Here is an 8,952-nt window from a genome sequence, read left to right as displayed (position 1 = left end):
AATCAGAAGGGAATGTCCATGTGCTCCCATCACATCGACACACCTATCAGCATCTACACCCACAAACCTTGCCTTCCCAAGTGTTTAATGAAAAAGAACTGTTCGTGTTTCTCTCTAAGGGCACTTGTGCAACAAACTTCATCCCAGTCATCTACTGAAATATATTGTGTTGGTAATTCTCTCCTTTGTCTCTTGTGTCATCCATACTCCCCTCTCTAATGGGTTATTACCATCATCATACCATAAGGTACCTATTTCTTCAAACTTAAAAAAATCTTTTGATCTCCCTGCCTCTCTGCTCCCCCCTTATATCAAAACTCCTAGAAATATTTGTTTCTACCCACTATCTTCAATTCTTGCACTTCTGTTTTCCTTAATCCCATGCCTAGCAAGATTTTGCCCTCAACTACTCCAACAAAATGACTCTTGTTTATTTAAGGTCACAGTGACTTCAATGTTGCTAAATCCATGTTCTGAATTTTCAAATTTACCTACTTGATAAAATGTATTTATAACCCCCAAATCCATGTTCATTGCACACTTGCAGTCATTCGCAGACAATGCACTGAGCAGTGGAAAAAAAATATTTTTTAACATCTTTATTGGAGTATAATTGCTTTACAATGATGTGTTAGTTTCTGCTTTATAACAAAGTGAATCAGCTATACATATACATATATCCCCATATCCCTTCCCTCTTGCATCTCCCTCCCACCCTCCCTATCCCACCCCTCTAGGTGGTCACAAAGTGCTGAGCTGATCTCCCTGTGCTATGCAGCTGCTTCCTACTATCTATTTTACATTTGGTAGTATATACAAGTCCATGCCACTCTCTCACGTCACCCCAGCTTAAACTTCCCCCACCCTGTGTCCTCTGGTCTGTGTCGTTATTCCTGTCCTGCACCCTAGGTTCTACAGAACGGATAATTTTTTTTTTTTTTTTAGATTCCATATATATGTGTTAGCATATGGTATATTTTTTTCTCTTTCTGAATTACTTCACTCTGTATGACAGACTCTAGGTCCATCCACCTCACTACAAATAACTCAATTTCATTTCTTTTTATGGCTGAGCAATATTCCATTGTATATATGTGCCACATCTTCCTTATCCATTCATCTGTTGATGGACACGTAGGTTGCTTCCATGTCCTGGCTATTATAAATAGAGCTGCACTGAACATTATGGTACATGACTCTTTTTGAATTGTGGTTTTCTCAGGATATACTCCCAGTACTGTGATTGCTGGGTCATATGGTAGTTCTATTTTTAGATTTTTAAGGATCCTCTGTACTGTTCTCCATAGTGGCTGTATCAATTTACATTCCCACCAACAGTGTAAGAGGGTTCTTTTTCTCTACACCCTCTCCAGCATTTACTGTTTGTAGAGTTTTTGATGATGACCATTCTGACTGGTGTGAGGTGATTCCTAAATGTAGCTTTGATTTGCATTTCTCTAATGATCAGTGATGCTGAGCATCCTTTCATGTGTTTGTTGGCAATCTGTATATCTTCTTTGGAGAAATGTCTACTTAGTTCTTTTACCCATTTTTGGTTTTTCTCCTTCATCACTTTAAATATGTCCTGCCACTCCCTTCTGGCTTGCAGAGTTTCTGCGGAAAGATCACCTGTTAACCTTATGGGGATTCCTTTGTGTGTTATTTGTTGTTTTTCCCTTGCTGCTTTTAATATGTTTTCTTTATATTTAATTTTTGATAGTTTGATTAATATGTGTCTTGGTGTGTTTCTCCTTGGATTTATCCTGTATGGGACTCTCTGTGCTTCTGGACTTGATTAACTATTTCCTTTCCCATATTAGGGAAGTTTTCAACTATAATCTCTTCAAATATTTTCTCAGTCCCTTTCTTTTTCTCTTCTTCTACTGGGACCCCTATAATTCGAATGTTGGTGCATTTAATGTTGTCCCAGAGGTCTCTGAGACTGTCCTCAATTCTTTTCATTCTTTTTCTTTATTCTGCTCTGCAGTAGTTATTTCCACTATTTTATCTTCCAGGTCACTTATCCGTTCTTCTGCCTCAGTTATTCTGCTATTGATCCCTTCTAGAGTATTGTTAATTTCATTTACTGTGTTGTTCATCGTTGCTTGTTCCCTCTTTAGTTCTTCTAGGCCCTTGTTAAATGTTTCTTGCATTTTCTCTATTGTACTTCCAAGATTTTGGATCACCTTTACTATCTTTTACCCAGTTTTGGATTGGGTTGTTTGCTTTTTTGATATTGAGCTGCATGAGCTGCTTGTAAATTTTGGAGATCAGTCCTTTGTCAGTTGCTTCATTTGAAAATATTTTCTCCCATTCTGAGGGTTGTCTTTTCATCTTGTTTATGGTTTCCTTTGCTGTGCAAAAGCTTTTAAGTTTCATTAGGTCCCATTTGTTTATTTTTGTTTTTATTTCCATTTCTCTAGGAGGTGGGTCAAAAAGAATCTTGCTGTGATTTATCTCATAGATTGTTCTACCTATATTTTCCTCTAAGGGTTTTATAATGTCTGGCTTTACATTTAGGTCTTTAATCCATTTTGAGTTTATTTTTGTGTATGGTGTTAGGGAGTGTTCTAATTTCATCCTTTTACATGTAGCTGTCCAGTTTTCCCAGCACCACTTATTGAAGAGGCTGTCTTTTCTCCATTGTATATTCTTGCCTCCTTTATCAAAAATAAGATGGCCATATGTGTGTGGGTTTATCTCTGGGCTTTCTATCCTGTTCCATTCATCTATATTTCTGTTTTTGTGCCAGTACCATACTGTCTTGATTACTGTAGCTTTGTAGTATAGTCTGAAGTCAGGGAGCCTGATTCCTCCAGTTCTGTTTTTCTTTCTCAAGATTATTTTGGCTATTTGGGGTATTTTGTGTTTCCATAAAAGTTGTAAAATTTTTGTTCTTGTTGTGTGAAAAATGTCATGGTAGTTTGATAGGGATTGCATTGAATCTGTAGATTGCTTTGGGTAGTATAGTCATTTTCACAATGTTGATTCTTCCAATCAAAAATATGGAATGGTTCAAGAATTTGCATATCATCATTGTGCAGGGGCCATGCTAATCTTCTCTGTATCATTCCAATTTTAGTATATTTGCTGCTGAAGCAAGCACTGAGCCGTGAAAAATTTGAGTCACTTGCTGTGCATGTTCCCAGCTGAGGTTGAGCAAGGCAACTCGCTTTCTTCTTGTTTCACCTCTCATACTGTAAATAAGTGTCCTTTTGTGGTCTATTTTGTGCCATGTTTTTTCCTTTTTTTGGTGTGGTTGGTGGTTTCACTGTTGAAAATGGAATTATCCCTTTATTTTCTGGCACTGCATATTGCTCTGGAGGCAGCTGTCAGAAGGCAGCCTGGATTTTCTTCCTTCATTTAAGGAAATTTAGCTTTAAAAATATCTTGGAATAATTTTTGTCTGCAATTTTTGGGTTCTTTATTTCAGGAATACTTTTCATCCATATGCTGTATCATTTCTGCCTGCCCTTGATATCTATTACTTTATCTGTACTCATTTTATCTTTCCCTTTCCTTCCCTTTGCATTCTCTCTGGAAGGACTTTCATTTCAAGACTTTAAATTTTCAGCCATGTCTATTCTGTTTGGGCTGTTCTAATGATTAGTTCTGTAATGATACTGTTTGGGTGCTCTGTTGCCATAGTTCTGCAATCCCTCTTTTAATCTCATTCTGTTCTTTTGACATTTTGTCTTTAATACCTTTGTAAAAAATAGAATTCATGTTATTATCAAGTCATTCCATAGCCTGAAGCCCTGGCAGGGAATCTTCTTCTGTTCTTGGGTTATGTTTTCTGTCACCTGAATTATTTTTCTGTACTCTGTAGCCACACTTCCTTTATTGGTCTTTGAGTGATAGGTTTCCACAGTCACCATGACATGCCCACTTTGTTCCCTTGCTCACGCTAAGTGTGAGCAACTTTGACTGCGATGGGGAGGTCTAGGTAAATTCCTCTTAACGTTTTTCCCATCTTATTGAGACATTTTTGGCTTCCACTCTGAGCCAAATTTGAGAGATATCATGTTCTTACTGCTTTTTAGTACCCTGGTGGCTCAGTCTGTCAAAAAGTTCAGCCAGAGTGGGTGAAGTTTTGCTGGAAAACTAGAGGTCAAGTCTGTCTTTTTTTTTTTTAATTAATTAATTAATTAATTTTTTGGCTGTGTCGGGTCTTTGTTTCTGTGCGAGGGCTTCTTCTAGTTGCAGCAAGCGGGGGCCACTCTTCATTGCAGTGCGCGGGCCTCTCACTATCGTGGCCTCTCACTGTCGCAGCCTCTCTTGTTGCGGAGCACGGGCTCCAGATGCGCAGGCTCAGTAGTTGTGGCTCACAGGCCTAGTTGCTCTGTGGCATGTGGGATCTTCCCAGACCAGGGCTCGAACCCATGTCGCCTGTATTGGCAGGCAGATTCTCAACACTGCGCCACCATGGAAGCCCCAAGTCTTTCTTCTGAGATTAAAAAGGATACTCTATGTTAGAGAACACCACATATGATCAAGGGCATATCCTACTCTTGTGGGGAAATACCCTGTGTTTTCAATCATTCTCCTGATCTAGACTGGAATTCTGAAAAATGGTGAATCCAAGTACTTTTCTTTTCTTTTAAACATTATTTATTTATTTATTTTTGGCTGTTTAGGGTCTTGGTTGAGGCATGTGGGATCTTTCATTGCAGCACACGGGCTTTTCATTGTCGTGTGTGGGCTTCTCTCTAGTTGTGGTGTGTGGGCTCCAGAGCATGTGGGCTCAGTAGTTGTGGCATACAGGCTCAGTAATTGCCGCATGTAGGCTAAGTTGCTCCATGGCATGTGGGATCTTAGTTCCCTGACCAGGGATCAAACCCGCGTCCTCTGCATTGGAAGGTGGATTCTTAATCATTGGACCACCAGGGCAGTCCCATCCAAGTATTTTTTCTGCCTTTGTTGAGATGGCATAATGGTTAGGATCAACTTGCCCTGATTTCCTTATGTAAACCATGTAGCTAATAACATCATGGGGTTTTTATGAGTCTTAAATAGAATGTTGCATATAATGGCTTATCATCGTGCTACAGATACCCAACATATGTTAGGTGTGATTATTTTATTGCAGTGAAGATTCTCTTCTGAGGGCCTCTCTTTACTTTTGCCCTGGGCTGCATACTCACCCACTCACTCTTTAATTCCGCTTCTTCCCAAATGGGGTTGCATTCTTGGGATTTTACAAACTTACTATATTTGCCTCATATCACTTTATTGAGGGTATGTATGGAGGAGGATGAGGTATATAGTATGAGCACAATGAATTATTTCCTTTATTGATTTCCTTGGAAACTACTTTTAAAAGTGTATGACATGAGGTCATATCCTATTTATTTCAGGTTGCTGATGGTGATAATTTTGTTGCTGATGTTAGTGTCAGTAGGTTATAGGGTAGGGTATTGTTTATCTTCCTCCATTCATCATGTCTATCTAGAAGTTCAAACAGGATTAGAGACATAGGGGAGAGAGGCAGGCCCTCGAGCAGGTGTCTGAGTGAGGGAAGGAGCAGAGGTAGAAATGGGTAAGAGGAGGTGGTGAAGGGCAGAGGCTGGTTAGCAATGAAGGGAATACTGGGTGATGAACCATGGTAGGTAGGAGACTTAAGGATGGTTGGGGATTTTGGAGCCCAGGAGGAAGAACTGAAATTAGTGGTGGATCTAATCTACTGATCTTCTATAAGACCTGGCTGTCCTGCCAGGTCACCTGTTGACATGATGTCTTTCCCAAGTGAACCTTTAGGCTGCCACAGCCACATGACCCAAAGGTTCTGACTGGGGTGCACATGCACCTTTTGCTCTTTAGTAAAACAGAGACCACCAGGCAGGAAGGCAGATGCAGAAGATACCAAAGTTCTGTCTATAGGGATAGACATGGCTGAGAGTTCACCTGGTCCTATTAGTCTTAAGTTTTATCTACCTCTGAAATTTGGGGACCAAACAGCTCCAGGAGCCACTTCTAATGATATACTCATAACCTGGGGCTCTAACATTGGTTTGGGCATCAGAGAGAAAGACAATTAATTCCTGACTCCATTAGTACCATGACTTTGTTCACTAAGTCGAGTTAACTTTGCTCCTGAATCGAGAGCTTCCAAAGTCATTGCTGATCCATGTGTATACAGAGCCTGTGCTGAAGCCTCACACAATAGATGCTCCTTAATTAAATGAAGAAAAGATATATCAGTTTCACAGCACTCCAGAAGTTGGAGAATATCTTTTGGGTCCCTTCCCTCCCTCCCTCCCTATTGCCCTCTCTAATTCAGCACCAACTTCTTATCAAGGAGCTCGAATCTGCCAGTGGAATGAGGAATCATCTAGCAAGCAGGTTATTTTAAATCTTTAATAGACATATTACCTTACATTATGGCTTCATCATCCGCCCCTCAGTGTGAGCACCAATAGAACATCCATCATAATTAGTGTAACATCCCGAACACATAAAAAAGATGAAAATGTGCAGTTAAGTTGGGTGTAAGGGAGCCCAGACTCTCTGACTGGCTTTCTGTTAGACTGTGGGCACAGAGCCAGGCCTGGATGTGGCTTTCCCACGGACCAAAAAGGGGAGTAGGGTGTGCTCTTAGCCCAGAGTGCTGTTCCTGTTCATCCTTCTCCAGAAAGACAGAGGCTTCCAGCACTGAGCTGAAGCTGTAGCTGTCATTTACAAAGTTCTAGTCTCACTTCTATTACTGGCCAACCTGAGGCCACTGGCCAAAACTTGGAGTCCCATGTCCAGAACAATCAGATAGGAACAATTTATTTACTGAGCCAAAACCTGTATTAGGCTCTTTTCACTTTCGTTAGCTCATGGAAGCCCTGTGATCACCATATGAAGTAGATATTATTATTCATATTTTTATGAAGGAGAAAACTGAGGTTTAAAAATGTTCTAAGACTCATACCCTGGGAAGTCTATTTCCAAAGGTTATTTTCGTAGAATGTGGCCACTGGACAAGACAAGTGTGTGGAGTATTGAAGCGAGGAGGAGGTGAGGAGATGCTGTTCCAAGCTTGGAGGCGAGAGGGACGTGCCATTCAGGTGTGAGTGGCACCTTCACTTGCATGTAATCCTTCAGAACGCCCAACGAACCACTGCGTGCCTCTTGTATTGTTTGCATGTACATGTATGTGTGTAATTACTTATCTCTCTTTTGGGCTCATGCAGAGTTGAGTTAGTCCTACATTTCAGCTCTCAGCACTGTCTACATCATTCAGCACAAGGCCCCTCTTGCATTTATTTCCCCTTATTCAGTCCCTGATCCTCACTTCCACCCCCCTCACTTGCCTAGTTGTCTAACTCTGTTGTACTGGATATATATCCTTTTAATATTGTGTACATGTTTTTGGTTAATGTAACGGTATTTTGTTATAGACCTCACTTTGTTTTTTTAAATTTTTTCCCTTACTTTTAGGCTTTTAGATATAACCACATTTGCTCTGTGAGCATCAAATGCACTCGATGTTAACTCCTGTATGCTGGGAAGGTATGTATCCACACATTTTGCTCATCCTCAGCCCTGGAGATAGACACTATAGCTCACCTTCAACTCCTGGTAACTTCACACAATACAATGACTCAATGAACACAGCATCCTTGACCCCTAGGGATTTGCACCAAACTTTATTGGCCATTCTCCATTGTTTGCCTTCCTACCATCATCTCACTTGTTTAACTCCTCATCATCTCTTGTCTGGGTTCTTACAAAGGTCTCTGCCTCCTACCTTTTTTTTTTTTAACTTAAAAAATTTTTTTATTGGAGTATAGTTGCTTTACAATGTTGTGTTAGCTTCTGCTGTACAGCAAAGTGAATCAGTTATACATTTACATATATCCACTCTTTTTCAGGTTATTTTCCCATATAGGCCATTACAGAGAATTGAGTAGAGTTCCCTGTGCTCTACAGTAGGTCCTTATTAGTTATCTATTTTCTAAAATAGATCTTTATTGGAGTATAATTGCTTCACAATACTGTATTAGTTTCTGTTGCACAACAAAGCGAGTCAACCATATGCATACATTTGTCCCCATATCCCCTCCCTCTTGAGCCTCCCTCCCATCCTCCCTATCCCCTCCATCTAGGTTGGTGCAAAGCACTTAGCCAATCTCCCTTTTCTATGCTGCTGCTTCCCACCAGCCACCTATTTTACATTCGGTAGTGTATATATGTTGATGCTACTCTCACTTTGCCCCAGCTTTGCCCTCCCACTCCATGTCCTCAAGTCCATTTTCTATGTCTACCTCTTTATTCCTTCCCTGCAACTAGGTTCATCAGTACCATTTTTTTTTTAGACTCCATATATATGCCTCAGCATATGGTATTAGTTTTTCTCTTTCTGACTTACATCACTCTGTATGACAGACTCTAGGTCCATCCACCTCACTACAAATAACTCAATTTCATTTCTTTTTATGGCTGAGTAATATTCCATTGTATATATGTGCCACATCTTCTTTATTCATTCATCTGTTGATGGACATTCAGGGTGGTTCCATTGTCCTGGCTACTGTAAACAGTGCTGCAGTGAACATTGTGGCACATGTCTCTTTGTGAATTATGGTTTTCTCAGGGTATATGCCCAGTAGTGGGATTGCTGGGTCGTATGTTAGTTCCATTTTTAGTTTTTAAAGGAACTTCCATACTGTTCTCCATAGTGTCTGTATCAATTTACATTCCCACCAACAGTGCAGGAGGGCTCCCTTTTCACCACACCCTTTCCAGCATTTATTGTTTCTAGTTTTTTGATAATGGCCCTTCTGAATGGTGTGAGGTGATACCTCACTGTAGTTTTGATTTGCATTTCTCTAATAATTAGTGATGTTGAGCATCGTTTCTTGTGCCTCTTGGCCCTCTGTATCTCTTCCTTGGTGAAATGTCTATTTAGGTCTTCCACCCGTTTTTTAACTGGATTGTTTGTTTTTTTGATACTGAGCTCCATGA

At 40.2% G+C, this 8,952-nt stretch overlaps 1 non-coding gene across 1 annotated transcript; it reads right to left on the bottom strand.

Annotated features, from left to right (window-relative positions):
• Positions 1-2,999: 2,999 nt before the first annotated feature.
• LOC117201663 (U6 spliceosomal RNA) lies at positions 3,000-3,102 on the bottom strand. Its single transcript, XR_004483729.1, has one exon. It is a non-coding gene; the product is annotated as a U6 spliceosomal RNA (small nuclear RNA).
• Positions 3,103-8,952: the final 5,850 nt, after the last annotated feature.

This window comes from Orcinus orca, chromosome 6 (genome assembly GCF_937001465.1).
Source record: "Orcinus orca chromosome 6, mOrcOrc1.1, whole genome shotgun sequence".
In the NCBI taxonomy this organism is placed as follows: domain Eukaryota; kingdom Metazoa; phylum Chordata; class Mammalia; order Artiodactyla; family Delphinidae; genus Orcinus; species Orcinus orca.
Note: the sequence above shows the minus strand (reverse complement) of the source record. Positions and strands in the feature narration are given on the sequence as shown.